The sequence below is a fragment of the Phyllostomus hastatus genome, unplaced genomic scaffold, assembly GCF_019186645.2.
Source record: "Phyllostomus hastatus isolate PE091 unplaced genomic scaffold, TTU_PhHast_1.1 phas_contig_113, whole genome shotgun sequence".
NCBI classification, from domain to species: Eukaryota; Metazoa; Chordata; class Mammalia; order Chiroptera; family Phyllostomidae; genus Phyllostomus; species Phyllostomus hastatus.
The window spans coordinates 5,670,938-5,689,255 of record NW_025333530.1 but is presented as its reverse complement, the minus strand read 5'-3'; the positions used below and the strand labels follow the sequence as shown (position 1 = coordinate 5,689,255).

Genomic DNA, 18,318 nt, shown 5'->3' with positions numbered 1-18,318 from the left:
TACATTTTCCCTATCTTTTTTTTTTCTCTGCATATTCCTTCAAAGAGAAGAAAGACAGCAAGACATACAAGATGAATAAAGAAAGAAAAATGAAGAGAAGAGAAGGGACCTGGTAAGTAAGGAAAGCAAGCAAAGTTATATACATTTTTCTCTGAGAGTTGACTCAGAATTATATCTCATAAGTTTTCATCTGCAAGTATTCTGTTATAATTAATACGATCCAAATAGTTTTTATTTCCTTTTTGACCCAAAAGCTTCTTAAACAAGTGTTCTTTCTTCCCCTTCCTTTACAATCCCTTTCTTCCTTTCTGTTTTTCTTTGAAAATTTTCAACTAATTGGAGTCTTTGTGTTTTTTAAATGATTATTTCTAATTTTGTTTTACATCACGGTCAGATATGGTCTGTACTATTTCAACAGTTTGAAACTGTTGTGACTTATGTTGCTACCTAATATATGGTTAGATTTTACAAATATTCTATGGAAGCTTGAAAAGAAGGCATGCTTTCTGTAAATTTGACATTTATAAAGATGTTAAAATAATTTTACTATTTATCAATTATTTATTTTTATCTACTTAATCTTTACAAAAGGCAATAATTATCTTTATCTCTTCACATTTATAGTAATTTATTTTTAAACTTTTAAATTATATAATGGCATGTTATTTGACATATAATATTTATGATAGATAATAATTCATTATGAAATTTCACTTTATGAATTTAAAAAGTGACTATTATTTTTAAGGCTTTTCTCTTTTGATTTGTACTTTCATGTTGTAACCCATGTTTTTTGTTCTCTTTTATTGCAGTGGATATTAGCACCACATATCTTTATTCCACTTTTTATCCTAACTCTTCTTAGTTACTTTATTTTTTACTATTATTATTATTTTTTTTAAGTTTTATTTTAATCATTGTTCAAGTACAGTTTTCTCCCTTTTACTCCCGTTCCAGCACACCCACCCAACCCTCCCCACTTCCCTCCCATTACCACCCTCCCCCTAGCTTTTGTCCATGTGTTCTTTAAATTTATTCCTGTAAACCCTTCCCATTCTCCCCTGAAATTCCCTCTTCTCTCCCCTCTGGTCACTGTCAGACTGTCCCCTATTTCAGTGACTTTGGTTATATTTTGCTTGTTTCTTTGTTTTGTTGTTTAGGTTCCTGTTAAAGGTGAGATCATGTGGTATTTGTCTTCCACTGCCTGGCTTGTTTCGCTTAGCATGATGCTTTCCAGCTCCATCCATGCTGTTGCAAAGGGTAGGAGCTCTTTCTTTCTTTCTGCTGCATAGAATTCCATTGTGTAAATATACCATAGTTTTTTGATTCATTCATTTACTGATGGGCATCAAGGTTGCTTCCAGCACCTAGCTATTGTAAATTGTGCTGCTATGAACATCGGGGTGCAAAGGTTCTTTTGTATTGGTGTTTTAGTATTTTTAGGATATAGTCCAAGCAGTGGAATTGCTGGGTCAAAAGGCAGATCCATTTTTAGTTTTCTGAGGATGTTCCATACTGCTTTCCAGAGTGGTTGTACCAGTCTGCAGTCCCACCAACAGTGCACTAGGGTCTCCTTTTCTCCACAACCTCTCCAACACTTGTTGTTTGTTGCTTTGTTTATGATGGCCATTCAGACTGGTGTGAAGTGGTATCCTTTGTGGTTTTAATTTGCATCTCTCTGATAGCTAGCAATATTGAACATTGTTTCATGTGTCTTTGGATCTTCTGTATGTCCTCCTTGGAGAAGTGTCTGTTCAAGTCCTTTGCCCATTTTTTAATTGGGTTACTTGTCTTCTTAGAGTGGAGTCGTGTAAGTTCTTTACATATTTTGGAGATTAAACCCTTGTCTGAGGTATCCTTGGCAAATATGTTTTCCCATACAGTTGGTTCTCTTTTCATTTTGATACTGTTTTCTTTAGCTGTGCAAAAGCTTTTTATTTTGATGAGGTCCCATTTGTTTATTCTTTCCTTTCTGTCCCTTGCTCTAGGAGACATGTCAGTAAAAAAATTTCTGCATGAAATATCTGAGATTTTCCTACCTATGTTCTCTTCTAGGATTTTAATGGTGTCACGGTTTATATTTAAGTCTTTTATCCACCTTGAATTTATTTTTGTATAAGGTGTAAGTTGGTGCTCGAGTTTCATTTTTTTGCACGTAGCTGTCCAGTTCTCCCAACACCATTTGTTGAAGAGGCTATTTTTATTCCATTGTATGTTGCAGCTTCCTTTGTCAAATAACCATAGAGACTTGGGTTTATTTCTGGGTTCTATGTTCTGTTCCATTGGTCCATGTGCCTGTTTTTATGCCAGTACCAGGCTGTTTTGATTACAGTGACCTTGTAGTATAGTTTAGTGTCAAGTATTGTGATCCCTCCTCCTTTACTCTTCTTTCTCAAAATTGCAGCAGCTATTCGGGGTCGTTTATGGTTCCATATACATTTTTGAAGTGTTTGTTCTATGTCTGTGAAATAAGCCATTGGTACTTTAATAGGTATTGCATTGAATGTGTACATTGCTTTTGGTAGTATGGACATTTTGATGATATTAATTCTTCCAATCCATGAACACGGTATAGGTTTCCATTTGTTTGTGTCTTCCTTGATTTCTTTCCTCAGTGTTATGTAGTTTTCTGAATACAGGTCTTTTACCTGTTTGGTTAGGTTTATTCCTAGATATTTTATTTTTCTTTTTGCTATTTCAAATGGGAGTATTTTCTTGATTTCTGCTTCTGCTGTTTCATTGTTGTTGTACAGGAATGCCTTTGATTTCTGGATATTGACTTTGTATCCCTCTGTTTTGCCAAATTCATTTATTAGGTCAAGCAGTTTTTTGGTGGAGTCTATAGGATTTTCTATGTACACTATCATGTCATCTGCAAACAGTGACAGTTTTGTTTCCTCCTTTCCAATTTGGATGCCTTTTATTTCTTTTTCTTGTCTGATCGCTGTGGCTAAAACTTCCAGTACTATATTGAATAAAAATGGTGAATGTGGACAGCCTTGTCTTGTTCCTGATCTTAGTGGAAAAGATTTTAATTTTTGCCCCTTGAGAATGATGTTGGCTGTAGGTCTCTCAGATATGGCCTTTATTATGTTGAGGAATGCTCCCTCTATTCCCACTTTGCTGAGTGTTTTTATCATAAATGGGTGCTGTACCTTATCAAATGCTTTTTCTGCACCTATTGATATGATCATGTGGTTTTTGTCTTTGCTTTTGTTTACATGATGTATTACATTTACTGATTTGCGAATATTTTACCATCCTTGCATCCCTGGAATGAATCCCACTTGGTCATGGTGTATGATCTTTTTAGTGTACTGTTGGATGCGGTTTGCTAGTATTTGTTGAGCATTTTAGCGTCAATGTTCATCAGTGATATTGGCCTGAAGTTTTCTTTCTTTGTTGTGTCTTTATCTGGTTTTGGAATTAGGATGATGTTGGCCTCATATAAAGAGTTTGGGAGTCTTCCATCTTTTTGGATTTTTTGAAATAGTCTGTGAAGGATAAGGGCTAGTTCTTCCTTAAATGCTTTGTAGAATTCTCCTGTGAAACCATCTGGTCCAGGGCTTTTGTGAGTTGGGAGTTTTTTGATTACTGCTTCAACTCATTTTGATGTTATTGGTTTGTTCAGGCTTTCTGCTTCTTTTTCATTGAGTTTTGGAAGATTATATTTTTCTAGAAATTTGTCCATTCCATCTATGTTTTCAAATTTTTTGGCATACAGTTCTTCATAGTAATTTCTTATAATCCTTTGTATTTCTGTGGTGTCGGTTGTAATCTCTCCTCTTTCATTTCTGGTTGTGTTTATTTGGGTCTTCTCTCTCTTTTTCTTGATGAGACTGCTTAAAGGCTTGTCAATTTTGTTTATCTTTTCAAAGAACCAGCTCTTGGATTCATTGATCCTTAGAATTGTGCTTTTAGTCTTTATGTCATTTAATTCTGCTCTGATCTTGGTTATGTCCTTCCTTCCACTTGCTCTGGGCTGTCTTTGTTGTTGTTCCTCAAGTTCTTGTAGACATAGGGTTAGGTTGTTTGTTTGGAATGTTTCTAACTCTTTTAGGTGGGCCTGTATCGCTATGAACTTCCCTCTCAGGACTGCCTTGGCTGTGTCCCATAAGTTTTGGGTTGTTGTGAGTTCGTTTTCATTTGTTTCCAGAAACCTTTTGATTTCTTCCCTAATAGCATTCTTGACCCATTCATTGTTTAATAGCATGCTATTTAATCTCCATGATTTTGAGTGTTTTGGGTTTTTTAACTTGGGTTGGTTTCTAGCTTCAGTCCCTTGTGATCTGAGAAAATGCTTGGTATGATTTCAATTGTTTTGAAATTCTTGAGGCTTGTTTTGTGTCCTAGCATGTGGTCAATCTTTGAAAATGGTCCATGTACATTTGAAAAGAATGTCTATTTAGCTTCTTTGGAATGGAGGGTTCTGTATATAACAGTAAAGCCCATTTCATCTAGGGTATTGTTCAATGCCACAATATCTTTGTTGATATTTTGTTTGGAAGATCTGTCCATTTTTGATAGTGGGGTGTTAAAATCCCCCACAATAATTGTGTTGCTGTCAATATCTTTCTTGAAGTCCTCTAAGATTTTCTTTATGTATTTGGGTGCTCCTATGTTGGGTGCATATATATTTACAATATTTATGTGTTCTTGGTGGATTCTTCCCTTGAGTATTATGAAATGACCTTCTGGGTCTCTCTTTATGGTCCTTTTTTGGAAGCCTATTTTCTCAGATATGAGTATTGCTACCCTGGGTTTTTTTTCCTGACCATTTGCTTGGAAAATTTGTTTCCAGCCCTTCACTTTCAGCCTGTGCAGGTCTTTTATCCTGAGGTGAGTCTCTTGTAGGCAGCATATGTGTGGGTCATGTTTTCTTATCCAATCAGCTATTTTATGTCTTTTGATTGGAGCATTTAATCCATTTACATTTAAGAGTATTATTGATAGGTACATATTCATTGTCTTTTATGTACATGTGTTCCTCTCTCTCTCTCTCTCTCTCTCTCTCTCTCTCTCTCTCTCTCTCTCTCTCTCTCTTTCCTTCCGTTCCTTAAAGCAGTCCCTTTAGAATCTCTTGCAGAGCTGGTTTGGTGGAGGTGTATTCTTTTAGACTTCTTTTGTCTGGGAAGCTTCTTATTTGGCCTTTTATCTTGATTGAGAGCCTTGCTAGATAAATAGCCTTGGTTGCAGACCAAGGTTCTCATTACCTGGAGTATTTCTTGCATTCTCTTCTTGCTTGAAGTGTTTCCATTGAGAAGTCAGCTGTTAGCCTTATTGGTGCTCCCTTGTATGTTACTTCCTGTTTCTCCCTTGCTGCCTTTAAGATTCTCTCTTTGTGTTGAAATTTTGCCATTTTAATTATGATGTGTCTTGAGGTGGGCCTCTTTGGCTTCCTCTTGATTGGGACTCTCCGTTTTTCCTGGATTTGTGTGACTTTTTCTCCCATCAAATTAGGGAAGTTCTCCTTCATTACTTTTTCAACTAGGTTTTTGATCCCTTGCTCTTCTCCTTCTGGTATCCATATTATACGGATATTATTACGTTTCATATTGTCTTGCATTTCTCTTAATCCCTCTTCATTCTTTCTGAGCCTCTTTTCCTTTTCTTGCTCTTTCTGGATGTTGTTTTCTACTTTGTCCTCTAGCTCGTTAATCCGATCTTCTGCTTCATCCGTCCTTCTTTTCATTCCTTCTACTGTGTTCTTCAGTTCAGAAATTGTATTCTTCATTTCCTCTTGGCCCTTGTTGAGAGTTTCTATTTCCTTTTTCATGCTGATATAGTTTTCAGAGAGTTCATTGTAGCTCTCCTGTAGTTTCTGGTAGCTCATTGTGAGCTCATTCTGCTTCCTGACAATCATTGCTTTGAACTCAATATCTGACAGTTGAATTTCCTCTATTTCATTTAGCATTCTTTCTGAGGCTTTCTCCTTTCCTTTCATTTGGAGATTGTTTCTTTGTCTTTCCATTGTTTGTGAGACTCTTCTTGTTAGCCTCAGCTTCTTAAATTGATCTGTTCTGGCTCCCTGGGTTTGTGGTGTGAACTTCTTTAGTAGAATAGCAGTGAGTTTTAGTGGTGCAGTTTCCTTGATCTCCCAAGCTCACTGGTCTTGGGCTGTCATTTAAGTTGGCTTTGTGTTTGCCTTTGGGTTTTGATTGTTGCTGAGTCTTTCTTTGGTGGTTCCTTCCCACCAGCTGGTTAAATGAGGGTCACTCTGTCCACCACCTCCTGTATTTTGTTGTGCTGGTGATGGCAGGTTGTGTTGAAGCTGGTTCTTCTGTGTGTATAAGGTTTAAAGAATTCTCTCTTGCTCTGTTCAGTTGTTTGTATTGGGTACTGTCTCTACTGTGTAGTTGTATTTCCAAATAAGTCCTGGGTTGAGGTTTGTGTGGTTACTAGTCCCTCCTTCACCTTCTTCTGTTGTTATCTGTTAGTGGTTCCTTTGTTGTTTGGTTTCCTCTTCTAATGGGTATCCTGGTGTTCACCACCTCCACCTATTCTTTTTTGTCATCAGTTGAAGGGGGAAGGCAAAATGGTTTAAGACACCAACAGAGAATTCTATGATATTTACAGTAGTAGCAAGTAGGGAAGAGATAGGGGATCCTTTGACTATGTATAGTGTTAACCATGATCTTCCACTCAGCTAGCTGATTTTTAGAAAGGATGGAAAGAAGATAAGGTTGTGGGAGGTCAGATTCTGAGGTAAGGTGAGAGTAAAGGATAGTAAATAGGTGTAGTGAGTGAGTGACTAGAGTTAACCACTACAGTAATAGAGTTTAGGAAACTTTGAAATGGGCTAAGATATGGGGGGTGGGGGGGTGTTTTGAAGTAATTACAATTGCATGGAACAGCAGTTATTTACAATAATATTATGGCAACAATCATATGACCTAATCTATGAGATCTAGGTAACAAGAATAGGGAGTACAGAAACTTGAGTAGTGTGCTAATGGGACACAGGTGAGTTAAAGGACAGTAGATTAGCAATACAGTATGGAAAGAGATATCAGGGGAAAGCTGTCAGATAATACAATATATCCAGCCTAGCAAAGCAGACTATACAAAAAGAAGAGGGATACAAAAATACTATTAAAAAAAGATGTAGAAATACTGGAAAAATAATAATAATACAAATATGCAATAACTTCCAGGTTCTCTGTAAAGCAGAGTGAAATTTATCTCACTGTCCCAGCTGTTGTGATGCCCCTTCTTTGGGTTCAACTTTGGTCTTTTCACAGATCCAGGATTTTGTCTCACTTGTAGGTATTTAGCAAAAATTTTAAAAAGTAAAAATAGAAAAGGCAGACGAAGGAAGGAAGAAGAGATAAAATTGGAGGAAAGGAAGGAGGAAGGAATAAAACAAGAAATCAGGAAAGAAAGGAAAAAGAAATCCAAAGAGAATAAAAACAATAAAAATTGAAAAATTAAAAATTATTAAAAAATAGAATCAAGTTAAAAAGTCTCTTGGTTTCAAAGTGGCCAAACTGGTTTTTCTGCTCTTGCTGGCTGAGGCAAGCTGAGGGGTGATTGGTATGGCTATTCTTCCTAGGTCAGCGGAGCTTGTACTGGCTCCTCATCCTTGTGCCCTGGGTGTGGGAATCAGGTCTTTCCCCAGGGTTACTGCTGTGGACTGGGGTGCGGGGATGCTCTCCCTGCATTTGCTCCTGTGCGCCCTGCGCCCAGGGCTGGGTGTCAGGGAGGCTGGAGCCACTGATCACTTTAGGAGAATTCCCCAAACAATGTCTGTGTCTATTCACTCCTTCCTCTTGAGAAATTCCTTCTGTTCAAGCCTGCCACTCCCCACAGTGGCCTGGCTTCTCCCACCACCACCAAGCTCTCCAGCCAGACTGGTGACTGTGGGCCTGCTGCACGACCCAGACTCTCTGGTGTCCACAGCTTCCAAAGGTGCTCACAGCCTCTGTGTGTTTGCTAGCACCTGGATTCCTCCCAGTGCCGCTCAGACCTTGTTTGGCTGGGGAGGGAGCAGTTGTCCCGGCTCTCTCCCAAGGACTCTGTGGCAAACCCAGCAGTGGGCCCAGGGGCTGGGGCAGCAGCCCCTGGACCACACGCTGGTCCCCAGGACCCTACCTTGTTGCAGCACTCTTCTTAGGGTCCTGTTTTTCAGTTCTGCCACAATCCTTGGTCTCCTATTTTCACATATGCTGAAGTCTGTTGGTTGCTTGCTTCTCTACTCCATAGATCAGTCAGGATTTTCTCCCCTGAGCAGAGGGAAGCCGAATCTGCTCCTTCCTACTCTGCTGCCATCTTAGCCCCCTATTATTATTTTTTTTAACTCTCACCCAAAGATATGTTTATTAGCTTTAGAAAGAGAGGAAGAGGGGAGAGAGAGAGAAAAAAAAACATCAAGTCTAGAGAGAAACATTGATTGGTTGCCTCCCTCATGTGACCTGACCTGGGATCGAACGTGTGACCTAGGTATGTGCTCTGATTGGGAACACACACTTGCAACCTTTTGGTGTATGGAATCTTGCTTCAACCAATGGAGCCACCCAGCCAGGGCCTGTGTCAATTTGAATATATTGCTTATAGATAATATGAAGTTAAATTTTTTGACCCAATTAAAAGCTTTTCCTTTTAATAGCTGAGATTTATTTCCTTAATATTTATTTTTATAACATGTTTATTACTTTTTAAATCTCATTTTATATTTTCTGCCTTCTCTCTTTCCTTTATTCTCTATATTTACATAGTATCTGTGGGTTTTCTTCTTTAAATTTCTTTCAAATCTTTAGGTACAAACTTTCTCAAGTTATTAGTATAAAACAGTATTTAATGGCTATTAAATATTATTAAAAAGAATAATTTGTCAGAGATAAAATTTCTTTCTATTTCTCAAGTGTTTTTGTATACTCTGTGAGACTTTCCTAGATAATTACTAAATGGTTAAAACATTATTCTTCTTAAGTTATCTTTTCTTTCAAGAATTATATTTGCATCTTGTTTTATAATCTTATTTGCCAAGTCATTTCAATTTGGTTATGCATTTTAACTCATGTGTCTGGGCCTTTCATGCCACTGCATTTCCTTCTGTGATGCTTTTATCTGTACCTCCTCTTTGCCACTGTATATATCATCATGTAGTTTTTCCAAGTAGAGTGTATAGTTTGTACACTTCCTGAAGATTTGAAAATTTGTTAAGGTTTTTCCTTATTTCTATATGAAAGATTTTTCTTTATGTCTAACTGAGTTATAGAACTCATGAGTCTTGGCTATTTCCCTTAAAAATTAATGTGATTCCCTTTTCTTTTGGAATTTAATGTTGCAGAGATGATGAGTGACTCCAGTCTGTTATTCAAAAATTATTTTCTCATAGATAACCTGGAGTGTCAGATGTCATTGGATAATGTTACTGATTTGATCATTCAGCAACCTGAATAAGTTAGAGAGGAAACTGGAGTTGACTATGAGTCAGGATGTTAGGAGCATCCATATATTTTCACAGAAGTTGTGTTTCTACTCTGTTGAAATTATCATGCCAGAAGCCAAATTTTTTACATTTAAGTTTTTGTTCAGCGTGGGCTCTACTTCAAGTGCATAGGATGGGTATAGCTTTCTCTGGAATCTTCTCTGGGACTTTTACCCATCAAATTGCATTAGTTAGTTGTCATTGTAGAGAGCTATCCCTTTGCAGTGTCCAAATTATCTCTAGTTTGGGAATGTATTTAATATATCAGGAGGAAGAAGCCAGGTAGGTAAAATTTTGGATGAGAGGAAACTTGGAGCTAGCAGAGTTTCACTGCTGGTCCTGCTCCAACATATGCTGCATTTAGTTCCAATGGAAAAAGTGCCTCTGGGAAGTGGTCTTCACCTTTCTGATGGACTTTCTAGCCCTTTGAGAGTGGTGTTGAAGGTCCAGCCTCCTTCCCCGTTTTACAAAAGTGCTTCTATTCATCAGAATATGCTGCTTCTGAGAAACTGGGTAGTCAGGACGCTGCGTTGCTGTGTGGTTTTCTGTTGTACCTACGTTTGTTTTTTCTGTCCTGCTCCTGTAGCCTCTGAATCTGTCCTGTCCATTGCCCGCTCTCACCTCGTGCCCTCATTCCTCATCATTAGTGATCACTGGTGATATTTGTCAAGATCTGATTTGCTTTCTTCCCATAGCTTCCAGGGTAGGGAATTTGAGTTGGTGATTGGTGAGATCTTTTGATCTTGTTTCTCCTTTACTTAAGAGATCAGATGATCTTACCTGTTTGTCAACAGCATGCTTTACTTTCAGCACTGAGGAGGTATTTTTGGTATTTTACTTTCATGATTTTGTCTGTTTCTGGATGAAGAATTTGTTACAGGATAGAAAGAGTTTGTCCACCTGGCACTAGCAGAGCTAAACACCAGACACTGAGAATTGCAGTGGAGAAAGATTGGTTATTTTATTATGAATGGTGCCACCCAGGAGAACCAGAGGCTAATGCTCAAAAGCCTGCCTGAACACCCCAATGGTGTGTAGGTAACAGAATATACAGGGAAAAATAACAAGACACTGTGGGTTAGGGTTTTGGGGTCCTGCTTAGAGCTGATTAGTTGGCAGTCAGGTAAGGCTGATGAATCATTTCTTCAAGCCTGGAGGACAGCTCTGAGGTCTGTTCTAGTGTCCCTCTGGTGTCTAGTTTCATGGGAAAGTAGCCAGAGGGTTGCTACACCCAAGGGCACAGGAACTAAAACATAGCTTAGGTCAAGATGCTATCTTTAGCCTGCTAGAGGTCTGGACACGTGACTGTTAGTCAGGTCTTCTGCTGATACCAGTGTTGACTATTGGGAGAAAGACTGGGTTTCTGAGGGGTATATACATAGAGAAAGAGGTGATGTCTAGAGCTAGGATTTAAAACTAAATTTAATCAGTTTTAATGACCCTCAGCTTCAGATTTCAAACTAGTTGTTTCATTGCCATCTTCCCTAGAATTTAAAAGATTACAGAGAAATATTCATAAATTGTAGTTCATCTTCTTCCTAAGAATTGCAAAGATTACTCTGAAAATTATTTCTTTGAGTCACTCTCAGCATGTGGCTTAGCTAATTTATTTTTCAATTAATTCCTATTAACTGTCCTTGGACTTGTCCCCCAAATTTGAGGGTGCTTCTTTTTTATTGAATGGTAATTATTTTATTGGTAAGTACATGGTTTTATTGGCAAGAATAAAGTCACTTGGACAGGAGATAAAAATTAAGTCAAAAGAATAAATGCTTGCTAATCATCAGAAAATCTGTGGCCATTAGGATTATCATGTAGGAATTCAAAATCACTCAGAGGCCAAATCTCAAAGAAGTATGTCCTCTTATTAATCCATGTGAAATGGGTCCATAGTACTTGGAATTGTAGAATTCTGTGGGTTATCACCTTCTAACCAAACATGATCTGTTGACACATAACTATGGCTTTTAAAGAAAACTAATGGATGGTTGGTAAGGATTTTGTCTCCTTTTAAACCAATTACTCGTTTACAAATGTTTGATTTTTGGATCACTTGGATTTTTTGTAGTCACAATATCACCTCTTCGAACACCATGAAAATGTTAACTAAGATGTTTTGCAAAGATGATATCTGAGTTTTGAATTGTAGGTTCCATTGATGTCCAGAACTCATAACAGACATTACCAAGGTATTCAAAAGCATAATGAGCTATACAGTCTATTGACCAGAATAGTCAATAAGTTGAAAGGTTCTTCCCAGAACACCCTAAAGCAGAGCTCTGTGTAGACTCTGCCACCATTGGCCATAGGTCTGCTCTATAATACATTGAATTTTGAGGATAGTTGCAGGGCTCCCAGAAAAAAAAAAAAGCATCTAAAGCATGTCCCAAAGCATATGTAGGTAACTTCTGGCTTCAGGATTTTTCTAGTCCCAAAGAAGCCCATGAGGCTCACACCCAGGACTCAGGTGGGACTTTCTGGCATGGGCTGCTCAGCAGACGAGTTCTCCTTTTTTGAAGCTTGTGATCCACAATGCTCTGACCACAATAGTTCTAGAGGGTGGGTATTTGCCTGGAGGAAAGGAGAGTAAATGTGGTGAGTAGGCATGTGTGAAACCCTGCTTTTCCCTAGGCCCCTGGAGGCTGGGTGATGAACTGCAAAATAATCAAGTATTGTGATTGGCCTCATTCCATGCTCTTAGCATTCTGGGCCTCACCTGCTACTTACTTACAGACATAAATAATTTTGCAGAATATCTTTGGAAAAATATTATCTCCCTTGCTTCCCTGTGCTCTTGAGGATGCTGTTGGGTGTCTTCCCCCATCCATCAGGTGATGAATACCCAAAACTTAAATATAGTAGGAAGATAAATCTGTTGCAAATAATATAATACAAAAGCAAATATGAAAGATTTTTGGATTATCTTTGCTGCTGTACATTATTGTAAGCACAGATAATGAATTGACTCTAACCATGTTGACTTGTACATTATATCAATATTTCCTCATTCCCTATTCCTTAACTAAATCCCTTACTGAAGTGATTTCATGTACCAGCAGTCACATTTCAGCTGCTTTCAACTTGTCACCTTAGCTATCTTTTTCAGTGTTGTCTTTTAATCATTGCTACAACATGAAGTTTAGATTATGAATGTTATATACTTATATTATTTCTGGAGCATTTAAAAATTTTTTAATTAAAAAATTTCAATGAAATTTATTGGGGGTAATGTTGGTTAATAATATTATATAAATTTCAGGTATACAATTTATAATATATCATGTGTATATTGCATTGTGTGCTTACCACCCAAAGTCTAGTATTCTATCACCATATATTTGACCTCCTTTACCCTCTCTGTCCTATCCCCACCCACATTTTTTTCTATAAAAATGTGTGCATTCTAATTTATTTTTAAGAAATTAAGAGTAGCGTCCTAGTTTAGAATATTTCAGTTCTTTCTGACATTTAGTAAGGGGTTAGAGAAAACTGATGAGTGTCACTTACTGTCTTCAAGTTACATCGGTTATTTAGTGAATTGAATGAGAGTGCAATAAGCTTATTTTTAGAACGTTCCTTCTTATAAATGTGTTATATATATCATAGAGACTTAGCAGCCCCACCAGTGTGGGAAGTGAACTGGTCACATATTCCCCTTTCAGGGTCAGGTCTAATTGAAACTTAGAGAAGGAAGTAGGGACCTCTAAAGAAAACTCCAAGTGATTCAGGTAATGGTATTTATAAACCTCTGAGTCATTAATGATTCAGCACTGAAGTTCAGTATTAAGGACACTGGTTGGCTGGATTGGGAGTAAAAGGGAGAAAACTGTACTTGAACAATGATTAAAATAAAATTAAAAAAAGGACACTGGTTAAAGCAACAATGGTGTGAAATTAAAGCTGAGGCCACTTGTGGTTCTTATCTGGATATTTGAAATTATGAGTAGGCAAAACACTTAGCACAATACCCCTTTCACTCTTGTAAGCAAATTAAAATTTTTCCTTTCAAATTTTTTTTTAAATAATACAAACAGAAAACAAAGGTATCTTGTGTAAGTTAATTTGAAATGAAAATGTGAAGTGTAATTAGCTTTTAAAAAAACTGAGATAGCGTTCTTGAGTATTTCATACCAGATGCATTACAGCCATGTGCTGTTGTTCTTGTAATACTCATCTTGCAAATGATGAAACTGAGGTTTAGAGAAGTTTAAGGTTTGCTGAAAGTAATACAGCTAATAATTAATTTTCACTGAAGATTCTAATGCAGATATTTGCTCAGACAGGCCAAAGTTGCTTGTACTGTGCTGTCTACTGTGGTGGAAAGAGGTAAGCACCATGTTAAATGAGCCAAACTTCCAAACTCAATTTGGGTTTATGGCAAACTGCCTAAAATTGTAATCACTAAATGAAGGCGGCAACATCAGAAATCATTTGAAATTCTTGGAGGACAGAAACATAATGTAAATGAAGATAATACTGGTCTATCTTTGGTTTAATACCAGTAAAATTAAAACCTCCAAATTCCATTCCTTTTTCTTTTGAATTTTGAAGACAGATTTAGGGCAGATTTGTCATATTTTCTATATGTTATCTTATAATTTCCCTTTTAGAATGATATTATGATGAGTTTTCCCAGTAGAATATGTGGGGGACCAAGTATGCAGGCTATGACATCAGTTGGCAATGCAGGGACAGACTCCGTCAGGGACTTTGAAAGGGTTAGGAATCATCAAGCTCAGCAACACTTTGTGAGACAGCATGTTCTTTCAGCCTCCCAGGGCAGGACTCTGTATTACACAGCCCCATCTTTCCAGAGTAAATCTGGTTCCTTGATGAGCAAACCACTTACATTGCTGGTTAAGATGCATTTGCAGAATGGGAGGTGACTGCAGAAATGTATTATATCTTTTTAGCATGGATATCACCTGTGGCTATCTAGAGGAAACCACAGAGATAGGGGATGGCACACATATTTGAATTATGGAGTAATTATCATCTATCTATACATATATTAATTTATTTGGGGGCCATAGAGTTGTCAATGTTTTATTTTTTAAGTAATAACATTGAAAAATACCCTGTCTTCTACTATCATTTCATAAAAGAAATGCCATTTTTAAACTAAAAAGAGGGAAAACATAATATCAAGATAAGGTATAACCTTCTAAATGGAATAAACTTAGCTTCACTGGAAAATCATTCTATTGCACCTAACTCTAATTTTTGCCTCAGCCTGATGGAAACTAGACCAAGGGTCAGCACTGTCTATAAACTATTGCCAGACAGTCCCTGAATGTGAAACCTTTAGAAGTCCAAGTCTTCTTGGACTTCTAAAAGTCCAAAGCTTTGGTTCACTCACCAGAACTAAGGAAAATCTTGGAAAAATGTGCCCCATCAAAAGAAGACCAGAACAGGGTCTTACACATATCATGCACTCAAAAAATATTTGTTGTTGAAACTAAAGAGAAATGAACTTTGCCAAGTATCAGGATTGAATCTAGGGGGTGAACAGTGGAGGGGACACAGTCTCTAGGTCCCCTATCAGGGTGCCCACTCCTCATTCTCCCACTGGTGTAAAGCACTGGAAGTGGGAGGCTGCATCATGAGGGTCAAAAGCCTTCTATTCAGGAGCCAGACCATACGTACTGACGGCCCATGTTGGAAGGATCAGCCTGAGGCCATGCTGCATCTGCAGTGACTGAACATTCCTTCAGAGAGCACCCAGGGGCTCTCCATGCTGCTCTAGGCCTTAGTGGGCCCTGGGATCCTTTTGCTGGGTTCACATTGGCCCAAGGGAAAAGGTGCAGTGTGGTGAGATCACTAACTTTCATGACAGGCAGACCTGGTTGAAATGTTTATAATTAAACTTAATATCTACAGATATTTTTTTCCTAAGATTAACTGCACCTGAAAATCCATATCAAAACATAAACATGGCTAATGGCAATGAACACAGGCATAAATAAAACCATGAAAGTTCTATAATAAAAACAATTATTAAAATAAGCCACTATAAAATCAAGGTCCATATTTATTAAAAAAAGATTTCTGATGATGTTTGTCACAGGATGGGTCTCTGGACCTCTGGGCTCATGAGAGACTGAGGCCAAAATTACATAGGTTTTGGTAACCACAGGGCATTCTGAATTCTCAGGAATGAGTGTCAGCTCAGAGCTAGTCCTCAGTCATCCCCCCAAATTTTGGGTATTTCCATTTCCATAGTGCACAGTCACCCTGGTAAATGACCACATTTCCTTTGGGGAAGACTGGGAGTAAGATTTATGATACTTGTGGCACTGAGTCCTTCCTCAAAGGGATCTATGACATTTTATTAAGGTCCCTCTATACTTGGAACGAGAAAAAAGTTGAGGGAATTGAACATTAATTTTGAGATTTTGGGCTTGAACAAGTGGAAGGATGAACAGTATTTTTTTTTAATATTTTATTTATTTATTTATTTTAGAGAGGGAAGGGAGGGAGAGAGAGAGAGAGAGAGAGAAACATCAATGTGCGGTTGCTGGGGGTTATGGCCTACAACCTGGAATGTACCCTGGCTGGGAATCGAACCTGGGACACTTTGGTTCCCAGCCGGCGCTCAATCCACTGAGCTATGCCAGCCAGGGCAGGATGAACAGTATTGACTGAGATGGAAAGGGGCCTAAATTTGAGGATGGCAGGAAGATCAGGTGTTCAGTTATGGGCATATTAATTTTGAGACACTGTTTGTCTAAACAGTATCACAAGTAGAGTTGCTGAATAGATGGTTGAATGGATGAATTTGCCTTTCAAAGAGAGGTCCGGTGTGAAAGTATAATCTGGCAGTCATCAACACATAGATGGTATTTAAAGGCATGAGATTCCAAGAGACAGTACCGAGAAATAGGGAAGGCCTGAGAACCCGCAGGTCCAAGACCCAGGTGCTGGTCTTGGAAAAGAGGATAAACCAAAAAAGGAGGAAGCCAGTGTGCAGCTCTGAATTCTGAGTGAAGAGTGTTTCCAAGTAGTTGAATGTGATTAACTGTATCAAATGTTGCATCAAGTGGGAGGAGGAATGAGCTTCAACCATTGAATTCAGCAACACAGAGATTATTAATGATCTTGGAAAAGCAGTTTGGGAGTGGTGGCGGTGGCAAAAGTCTGATTAAAATGTGATGACAGATAATTGGAGGAGAAAAGAATGAATACTGAATAGTCAAATCATTCAGGGAGCTTTGCAGCAGAGGAGAATGGAGAAATGGGCAGTAGCTAAAGGAGGAAGTGCAGTCCAGAGAGGACATTTTCATAAGGTGAGGAGATACAGATCAAACTATGCTCGTATACGCTGGAAATGACCTAACCAATAGACAAGGCAAAAATCGATGGTGTCAGACAGAGATGGGAACATTCCTGGAGTGATGTATTTGAGTAGGTGAAGGGCTATTTAATTACAAATGTGAATCAATCCATATGCTCTAAACCACAGAGATTTACTCTAATTTACCACTCTTTTTCTTTTTCTTTTTCTTTTCTTTTCTTTTCCTTTTCTTTTCTTTTCTTTTTTCTTTTCTTTTCTTTCTTCCGCTTTCATACCTAGTCGATAATCATTGCCAATCCTTTATAAAAGTAATGTGTCCTTATGAAACACTATGGAGAGGAACCCCCACATAGTCTAATGTTTATGTCAATGCAGACCCACTTTATACCTGGGGCTTTACAGAGTGAACTCTGAGAGTGCTATTTACTAGGGCCCCAGACAGGAAGAGGTGGCTAAACGAGGACAACCATTGAATTTTAACACCTACAGAATACTGAGTTCCATTTCTCTTGGCACATTGGCAGCACTGCCTTCCTTCTATGCATTTATCTTGCCCCCTGGTCTGCACATAGCTTTTCTTTAAAAGAGACAGCAGTTCCTATCTTCCATTGAAGCACCCCTTGAGGGCCTTCAGCCAGCAGTCCCTGTCTTTCGCTGTGGTCACTTGCCTTTCAGTATCCTTGATGTTTGTTTATTTTCTGATTATTTGTCAGAACATTAATTTACTTTAACTAAATATTATATATTTAACTATTATTTAACCCTCTAGTTATTCCAATTTAGAAATCAAGACTCTTGACAGGTAGCTTTTAGTTTAACAAAATTAAAAAGTGAAAACCTTTAAATACTAATAATTATAAGGTTTAATGCTCTTTTTCCTTTCCAAAGCAAACATATTTTTTCAGTATTTTCTGTAATATCATATAAATATAGATTGTCAGTGGGAATGAAGTTGAAATATCACATTTGTTGCACAACAAGCCCCACAGTGCAACTATCTGAGGCTTAATGAAAGAGAAAGTGTATTAAATTCTGAAAAATCATTTCCCACTGGCTCTTGTCTACTGTTATTCTGATTACTCAATCTCCTTCTGAATCTAATTTTGAATTCAGTAGCTTCTAAATTCAAACCACAGTGCATTTTGTGCATTGTGCTGAAGAAACTGCTGGAGGCAACACCCCTGTGCCCCACCGTGAATCATCTGAGGGAGGGAGAGCAGTCATGCACCATACCTGTGCCTGCTGTCTGCCTGCTGTGCACTCCATATTGGTGCTACTTGTTGAGATGTCAGTCTTCCCCTCCAGCTGATGGCTTTGATGAAGGTATGAAGGGAAGCTTCATACCTGCTTCACTTCCTCCTCAGCAGTGCCCAGTACAGTGTGTGCCACATAGAGGCACCCAAGAAATATTTGTCAAATGGATGAATACTTTGAATAATTAATAAACCACATAATCTGGTCATCCATTTTGCCTGAAAGTAGCTTGCAGTTTAGAAGCTAGAAAGTTAATGTATTTAATTTTCAGTTTCACTGTAAATGAACTCGCTTGATCATCCATTCCAATTCTCACCCAACACTTTTACCAGGATTATCT

At 38.0% G+C, this 18,318-nt stretch overlaps 1 pseudogene; it reads right to left on the bottom strand.

Annotated features, from left to right (window-relative positions):
* Positions 1-11,206: 11,206 nt before the first annotated feature.
* LOC123817539 lies at positions 11,207-11,804 on the bottom strand (annotated as a pseudogene).
* Between the last annotated feature and the right edge of the window lie 6,514 nt (positions 11,805-18,318).